We start from the raw sequence: 8,356 nt of genomic DNA on the forward strand, positions 1-8,356 counted from the left end.
TAAAAATAATTAGTTATCAAAGGTACCAAACTTATAATTTGATACACCAGCCGTGTGTTTCGTCTATCATGCCTACAAAAGATTCACTAGTGACTCTCACGTGGTAATTTAGTAAATGCTATCAAAATAAAACATTTGTGCAGTGAAATCGGTCCTGTTAATTTCATATTAAATAACATATGCATGTCGGTTTTGAAAAACAGCCAATATTTAAATTATAGAAGCGCTGATCACAAACAATGATGCAATTTAAAAGATTTTTTTTTAGAACATTTGTAAGTAAAAATGAATTATTAAGAACAATTATAAAGAAAAGTGTAATATTTAGATCCGTTAAAAGAAAATACAATATTTAAAAGAACATTGAAATTATGTTTTACGATGGGAAATGACAACACACAAAAACTTTATTTCAATAAATAAAAAAATGGGAAAACATTACAGAACTAACTTTAAATATTAAGAAAAACCTGACAAATGTAAATTTAAAGAAATAAATCTGCAGTAATATGAACATGATGAAGTTGATTAATGAAACAAAGCAGGAAAAATTCTTTCAATTTATCTTTAATTTGGAATTGGGAAAATATTTAAGTAAAGGGTAGACAATTGCAAGTCAAATGTTTCAATGCTTTTGAAAGAGAAAATAGATTTAAATTACATGTACTGTAACAGATCTTAAGAATTTTCGAGTATTTACATCTCATTTAAACAGAGTAGGTAGTTTATCAATAATTGTGTAAACAGGCTTCGGCTTAATAAATTGATTAAATTGATGTTAATAATTTGGAAAGGTTTCTAGGAGCACTGAGAAGATGCAGCAATATAAAGCTTTAGATGAAATCCATATTAACGATGTTTTCACCCTTACCCATCTAGTATACATACTACTATACGTGTCAACTTATATGATGAAACTGCACCTACTATTTTATATACTTCAGCAAAATCTTTTGCCTTTAAAATTGTCAACCTATGAGGGCTTTTATATAGACCTTCATCCTCAAGGTGCAAAATTTTAACCTCTCTTTAACTTTTGTTGATTGTTCCTATACTCATATCGTCAGTCTAGCAGGTCATGTAATTACTGCGATCTGGACATCGTTATCAGTGAACACTCTTTAGAGTAAGCGAAAGGCTGTAAATATCGGCATCATCATTCCGGGTTTCTAATGGATATGAAGTTATAGAGAATTATGCCAGAAAATAGGTAAAGCTCGAAAGAAATGAATCGAACTCAACACTACCAGAATGAAAGCTGTTCAGTGACGCATATAACATCTACGATGCGCAACAGGGATCGGTCTATCCTTCCGAGTACACAAGATCATCCTCAGATACTGTAGGGGTTCATGTTACACAATCTTAACTTTTTCGATGTTGAATTTTGTATACTTTTGTTTGTTGATTGGTCTTTTTTGTAATGTTTTTCATGTCGATGTCAAGTTATTATCAATTTTTGATATCATCCACCTACATTTAAAGAAGCCTTATGTATTGTATGATTGATCCTGTCTTTATGGCGTTGTTTAAGCAGCAAAAGCTCCAACAATATTATTTGAATATTCAAATTTTATTATTTGAAATGTTCAACTTAAGAACAGTAAAACTAGAATTCCACATGTTTCACTACATAATTCACAATAGAGAAGATTTATTTAAAATTCACATAACAATGGACACAGAAAGCTGAACATCTGCCGTTTTTCAACTGAATACAATATGACATAAAAATCGTTGAAAGAAACAATGCTAAGCCGGGCTGTCAATATCTTCACATATAAAACAAAGTTCTAAAGTTTCTACAATCATTTTTTCTTCAGGAAAATTTTAGTTTCAAAGAATCATGATGAGGTATATTCAACCAACATTGTCAATCAGAAGAAGAAACCTGAAAATATTTAAGATATTGATGTCCTTTTTTATGTGTTCAGCTCTTCGTCGTTTGTGTACCCATTTCCCATTTATTTTTGGCCTTCAGCATGACCGAAGAGTATTTTTTGTCAATAGGTGCATCTAGTTCAAGAATGTTGGTACCGTTGTTATAAAACATTCTAATCTTCAATAACAATCTATACAGTTGTGTAGTTATATAAAAACGTTTGATTTTTCTACACTACTTTTTCTGACGCTTAATTGAAAGATCGAATACATCATCGTTTGTTTTCTACAAAGTTAAAATTGTAGACACAAATATTTTCAAATGAAACAATTCTCCACAAGAGACCAGATCACACATAAATTAACAGCTCTAGGTTACCGTACGTCCATACCAAGTTAAAATTCACATTCGGATTTGACTCAATCAGTAATTATTACAGATTGGACGACAAAAGTGGTAATTATATTGTTACGCAATACCAAAAACGGTACATTTTTCTACACATCTTCAGTTGTGGTCGATACCAAAATATTTAAAATTCCAAAATTAAACTCATTAACCAGATGAAATGCTTATAAACAAATAATGACACAAAGTATAACTGGAAAAAGAGCTTTTCATGGAGGAAATATCCTTAATTCAGTTTTTGTTTTAGAAAGGTATATTGTAATATGATATGTACTTGAAAATAAAAATTTTCGTCAGGAGTTTAAAAAAAAAGAAAAAAAAGAGGCAATACAAGTATTATAAAGTGTTCTAAAGTCATAATTCGATTGAGAGAAAACAAATCCGGGTTACAAACTAAACCCGAGGGAAACACATGAACTATAATAGGAAAACAACGGAACAGTATAATTACTAAAGTGCAATAAAACTAACGCTAATGCAAAATACATAGAAACGATCTTTTTGATTAGATCTGCCATATTCCTGACATGCACAGGAAATTTCAGGAAAAATGGTGGGTTGAACCTGGTTATCTTGCTAGCAAAACTTCCCCGCTTAAACGGTAATGCTTAACAAAATTTTGCGAGATCGGTTATTGAAAAGATTGGACGTATGAACCTGTTATGTAACTACAAATGTACAATAATGAGCAAAGGAAGATAATTCCAACTAAAATACTTACAGCTGCTACTCAGACTTTGAACGTAAAAAGATAAAACATGATAATGGAGTTCCACGTGTTATTTTAAATTCAAAAACAAACAATATAGCTGTGTAGAGCATGTTTATGAAATTACTGATTACAATATATTTTTTTTGTAAACTGTATGTCTCAGATGTATGTAATACCTATGAATTGTAAAATTAACAAACTACCTATAGATATGAAATCACTGGAAAAATTCCCTGGTTATCCAGTGACTAATTCACAGGGATACTCGGCCAACTGCTGTTAGTCGAGTAATTTGTCAAAACAGCAAAGAAAAGTGCAATAAAGATATTATTTTAGGAAAAAAAACCCCGGATAAATGTTTTTTAAAATTTGTCATGAATATCGCTCAAAGCTGAATAATTGAAAGCCAGGGATGGTATTAGAACCGAAACAGTTGAAAAACCATTTGTTAAAAAGGGACATTAAATGCACGTCCAATAATAATACTTTGGTCAAGGTAGCTTGTCTTTTCTTCGTCGTTTGTCTTTATTTTTTATTTATCATTAATTCTTTTGTGGACAAAAAGTTCTTTTTCTATGCTGGTGAAAACTAAATAGAACAAATTCTACTGAAATCTAATTTACACTTCAATAGATCAAAAATAAGTATAATCAAACGCTGAAAATTTTTACATAATTATCAGACATTTTTTTGTTATATTGAATTTTAGGATATCAAATCATAGATAATTAGCATCCAGTGTGTTACTAATAAAAACAACCATTTTTTTTTCATCTAAAATTTCTAAATTAAACGTGTGAAATTAAATATTTCAACTATTCCAGTTAATTAGTACAATTTCTAGCTTGTGAAACTCATGAATTTGATCAATTTCATAATCAATTCCTTTATTTTACAAAAGCTTTGAAATATGAGGTATTTCAAAATATTCTGTAACACGCATACCTTTTGAAGATTATGAATATCTCTAAAATTAAAATGTTATCAAGAAGAATATTTTAAAGGTAACCCTTAAGTTTGGGGTGTGTCAAAGTTAGTTGTTACGAAAATATTCTATTGTATGTGCTTATTTTTATTTTTGAGATATACCTAATGCAGCCACTTGATAACCTAATCAATGAACGTTCACACTTATAACTACTACAAGTAATCCAAACCTTTTAAATATTTCATTTTTTACTGCTTCAATTGATATACCTATTAAATATGTATTATGACATTAAATAAAATATTTGGTTAAATATTCCCATGTTGTTAATTTCGTTTCGGTTTTTTAAAAAGAAACTCATTGATCATCTTTTATTCATGTATTTGAACGTAAAAGGACATAACATGATAATGGAGTTATACGTGTTATTTCAAATTAAAAAACAATCAATGTATCTGTGTAGAGCATGTTAAATAAATGATTGATAACTATACTTTTTAGTTTGTCAGTATCGCTCAAAGCCGAATAATTGAAAGCAATGAATGGTATAAGTACCAAAAAAATTGAAAAACCATTAGTCAAAAAGGGACCTTAATGCACGACCAATAGCTGTACTTCGTTCAAGGTATCCTGTGCTATCATATCCTATATTCTTCGTTGATTTATTTTATCAATTATACTTTTGTGGACAAATTGTTCTTTTTCTATGCTGGTGAAAACTTAAAAGAACAAATCTTATTGATATTTAATTTTGTATATCAATAGATAGAAGATTTGATAAGAATAATCAATCGCTGAAAAGGTTTTCTTAATTATCAGACACATTTTGGCTATTCAATATATAGGGATATCAGTATTTAAACTGTTAGAAATGTTGTCTACTTTTTCAAAATGAAGATTTTACATGGCTTTTTCCATTATATAATAAAAAGAATGGGTCAAAGTTTTATTTTAAAGCTACATCTCGTGAATAATCGGCCAAATTCGTGACGATTATATATATAAAAAAAAACACATTTTTGTGAATAAAAGAAACATATGATATAGAATTTTTCTATAAAATATGAGAAGATAGGTTTTATAATATGCTTTAGGAAAATAAATAGAAGATTGTGGCACAGAATATGATTTCTTGCAACAAGTAAAATTGAAAATGTTACTATCATTCCAATATATTTTTTTACTATAAGAGTTATCTACCCTTTCATATTCAAATTGAAAAAATGTTTTAAAAACATAAATATTTGGGTTTGTCTAAACATTCGGATAATGCATTTAAGGGGAGATAACTCTTTCAGTAAATTATCTTTATTGAATGCTAGTAATATTTTCATTTTTACCTGTTGCAAGAAAACAAATTCTATGACACAATTTTTATTTTATTTTCTCATCTGCATCATTTATCTTTTATTTATGTGGGTATATCGTTCAATGTCAAGAAAACAAGTTGTAAACTAAAAAATACTTTTATCAAAATTATTGATTATGAAATTAGACAAGTTAACATTTTAAAATAGACTGCTTTTTCTCACATTCCTTCGATCAGCAATCCTTTAAACTGTCATGAAAGTACAAAATATTCCCTAGAAAATAAGTAAACAAACTTAACACAAATGCTACAACGGATTAACAGTCGATTGAGACTTCATTTGATCTTTAAAATAAAACAAACAATAATAGCTGTAACAACACTGTGATAACAGTAATGCTTTATTACAATTTTTTTCTCTTTTTCGTGGAAGAAATGGTTTAATATAAAATTTTCTAATTATTTAGTCGTTGTGTGATAAAATATTTATTATTAAAGGGTCCTTCATATAACTCTACGAAATTACAAATCACCAATCGTTTACCGTCCTAACTTTATACAAATACTAATATAGTACTTATTACAAACATAAAAAATATTATTATATAACGCAACCAACAACAACTTAGTAGAGCTAATACGATAACGGTAGATGAAATACTCAATTCAAAAGATATAAAAAATTGATAGACATGCATGTACATTCATTTGACACAAACCAACAAACTTACGAAATATTAGACGCCGCAGAGAATTCACATTCACTTAATGAATTTTATTTTATCTTTGGATAAAAAAGACATATTATAGATGTAACAATATTGTGAAAGAACTTCATTTGGATGGAACAGCTGTGCTACAACAAGAACAGCAGCTAAAGACCATGTGAAATGAAAAAAAATGTATCAGGGCCTAAAATGCCGACTGGCATGAAGAGGATAGGTGAGGTAATGCGAGAACAATATTGTGACAAGAGTCATGCTGATTTATACCATAAATTTCTCTTTTGCAATGAATCATTAGCTAATTAACCTTATAAATAAAACAAATAGACAGCAACTGTCATATTCCTGACTTGGTACAGGCATTATCCTAAGTAGAAAATAGTGGGTTAAAATACAGATACATAGTATCAGAATAAAATTCATCCATAGTATGGAAAATTGTGCAACTGTGCAACAGAGGTTATAGAATATATGTTATAAGTTTGGAATAACTTAAGAGAAAAATTTTAGAAAGTGGGAATATCGTATGTGTCAAAGTGAAATAGGTTTTTAATACAAGTATTTAATACTGTCTTTTGTTGAAGATGTGCATTAAAAATTATGGGGTTCTCTCAGAAATCCAACTCTTACATAAATATGTTAATTATAATAAAACAACACAAATTGTTAAGCTATCGGATCGATGATAGATATGTCAAAAAAAAAGAAAAAAAAACCACTGGCTGTTTCTCTAAACATGCTAGGAGTAAAATAAATAATCTCATTAACAAATTATACCTTTATCGTTCAGTCATTTATCACGCTATGTATTCATAAGAAGATGCAGCAATATCATCAACCAATGTCAGGAGTAAACTTGTGTACAGAATTGTCATCCGGTAAAAGAAAATAAAAGGACTTTCAAGAGCTCAAAACTTTTTTTAAAAGGAATTATTTCATTCATTTCCTTATAAAAAATGTAACAAAAATGTTATCGGTAAGGGATATACCTTTTTAGCTCACCTGGCCTAAAAGGCCAAGTGAGCTTTTCTCATCACTTGGCGTCTGGCGTCCGGCGTCGTCTTCGTCCGTCGTCGTTAACTTTTACAAAAATCTTCTCCTCTGAAACTACTGGGCCAAATTAAACCAAACTTGGCTACAATCATCATTGGGGTATCTAGTTTAAACAATGTGTGGCGTGACCCGGCCAACCAACAAAGATGGCACCCATGGCTAGAAATAAAACATAGGGGTAAAATGCAGTTTTTGGCTCATAACTCAAAAACCAAAGCATTTAGAGCAAATCTGACATGGGGATAAAATTGTTTATCAGGTCAAGATCTATCTGACCTGAAATTTTCAGATGAATCGGACAACCCGTTGTTGGGTTGCTGTCCCTGAATTGGTAATTTCAAGGAAATTTTGTCTGTTTTCGCTCATTATCTTGAAAATTATTATAGATAGAGATAAACTGTAAACAGCAATAATGTTCAGCAAAGTAAGATCTACAAATAAGTCAAATGATCAAAATGGTCAGTTGACCCCTTAAGGAGTTATTGCCCTTAATAGTAATTTTTTACCAATTTTTCGTAAATTTTGTAATCTTTTACAAAAATCTTCTCCTCTGAAACTACTGGGCCAAATTAAACCAAACAAGGCCACAATTATCATTGGGGTATCTAGTTTAAAAAATGTTTGGCGTGACCCGGCCAACCAACCAAGGTGGCCGCCACAGCTAAAAATAGAACATAGGGGTAAAATGCAGTTTTTGGCTTATAACTAAAAAAACAAAGCATTTAGAGCAAATCTGACATGGGGGTAAAATTGTTTATTAAGTGAAAATCTATCTGCCCTGAAATTTTCAGATGAATTGAACAACCCGTTGTAGGGTTGCTGCCCCTGAATTGGTAATTTTAGGGAAATTTTGCTGTTTTTTGTTATTATCTTGAATATTATTATAGATAGAGATAAACTGTGAAAGCAATAATGTTCAGCAAAGTAAGATTTACAAATAAGTCAACATGACCAAAATGGTCAGTTGACCCCTTTAGGAGTTATTGCCCTTTATAGTAAATTTTTAAACATTTTTCGTAAATCTTAGTTATCTTTTACAAAAATCTTCTCCTCTGAAACTACTGGGCCAAATTAAACCAAACTTTGCTACAATCATCATTGGGGTATCTAGTTTAAAAAATGTGTGGCGTGACCCAACGAACCAATCAAGATGGCCGCCATGGTCAACTGACCCCCTAAGGAGTTATTGTCCTTTATAGTCAATTTTTAACAATTTTCATTTAAATTTGTAAATTTTTTCTAACATTTTCTACTGAAACTACTGGACCAAGTTCAATAGATAGATAGAAATAGTTGCAAGCAGCAAGAATGTTCAGTAAAGTAAGATGTACAAACACAT

Source organism: Mytilus trossulus, chromosome 2 (genome assembly GCF_036588685.1).
Source record: "Mytilus trossulus isolate FHL-02 chromosome 2, PNRI_Mtr1.1.1.hap1, whole genome shotgun sequence".
Classification (NCBI taxonomy): Eukaryota; Metazoa; Mollusca; class Bivalvia; order Mytilida; family Mytilidae; genus Mytilus; species Mytilus trossulus.